We start from the raw sequence: 1,207 nt of genomic DNA on the forward strand, positions 1-1,207 counted from the left end.
ACACACACACACACACACACACACACACACACACAGGGAGAATCAGTAACACACAAGCCACAGTTATACTGATTTTGTTTGAGTGGAATCACTGCAATGATGTGATGACACGTGATAAACAAACTTTTTTTTTTTTACCATTATTGTATTGTAAATAATCATTTCTTGTTTATTGATCAATGCGAAAAGTAGTTCCAACGTTACCAAACACCTTTAAAGAATCACCTGTGGTCACTATCAATATCAGTCCGCCTGTTCCAACCGAAGAACGTTAAACAGTGCTGCGTGAACCGACTAAGAAAGTCAAGACTTTACTAAAAAGGTTTGGTATTTGGTATTTTTATATTAGCCGAATTATGGAGCACCTATAGATGAATCTAAAAATGTATTTGTTCATATATCAATAAACAATGTTATCGTGCTGAAGACGCGTTAACGTGATCTAAGTAAATTTCTAACGGGGTTTGGCGTAGAGTGCACAATAAACTGCACATTTCATGGCTGTTTGAGGTTATCGTCTGAAGTTAGCGCCGTATACGTCTCTGGGTTAAATATATACACACTTTAACTAAACTATACGTGTAAAACAATAGTATATTTTCTTATTTTAACATCCTTTATTAAGCGTTAAGAAACTGTTTTACTCACTGTTCACCTGCAGTTGCGGTGTTGACGATGGAAGGACCCCTGCAGGTAGCTGACCCCGAAGCGCCTGTTCAAAATGACGTTGGCATGACAACAACCACCTCAGCTAGTTGTTGGTAGCGGCCACGCGGTGTCGCGGCAGACCCGGGGACGTGCTCTCTATGGAAACAACGTGAGTAAAAACCTCCTGAAGGACTATATCGCAGAAAATATCACAGAGTAAGTGATGGGTCCAAGGAAAATGAACATTTTTAGTAGGGGTGGGAATCTCTGGGCTCCTCCCGATTCGATTTGATTCGATTCTGAACCGATTATCGATCCATGCGTATGTTTTAAAAATACACTTATGTAAATCTTGAGTTTGTTACTCAGTTTGCCAATCACTTCCTAGATAGAGCAGCTAGACAAAGCTTAGGTTTGGACATATATCTGTCTAACACACGTTTTAACAAAATGTTTTGTCTACTGAGGTTTTTATTGTGTAGTCATTCCATGTTTAAGCCTTAAACAGCTGAGTCACCTTCATGTCATGTTGTATCATATTGTTTGATTATTCCATCAA

General features: G+C 38.9%; 1 protein-coding gene across 1 annotated transcript in view; it reads right to left on the reverse strand.

Annotated features, from left to right (window-relative positions):
• ftsj1 (FtsJ RNA 2'-O-methyltransferase 1) overlaps window positions 1–814 on the reverse strand; it is a 35,058-nt gene extending 34,244 nt beyond the window's left edge. Inside the window, exon 1 of the mRNA XM_032523009.1 lies at window positions 649–814. The gene's annotated coding sequence lies outside the window, so the exon portion shown is untranslated. The remainder of the gene's footprint in view (window positions 1–648) is intronic.
• Between the last annotated feature and the right edge of the window lie 393 nt (window positions 815–1,207).

Source organism: Etheostoma spectabile, chromosome 8 (genome assembly GCF_008692095.1).
Source record: "Etheostoma spectabile isolate EspeVRDwgs_2016 chromosome 8, UIUC_Espe_1.0, whole genome shotgun sequence".
In the NCBI taxonomy this organism is placed as follows: domain Eukaryota; kingdom Metazoa; phylum Chordata; class Actinopteri; order Perciformes; family Percidae; genus Etheostoma; species Etheostoma spectabile.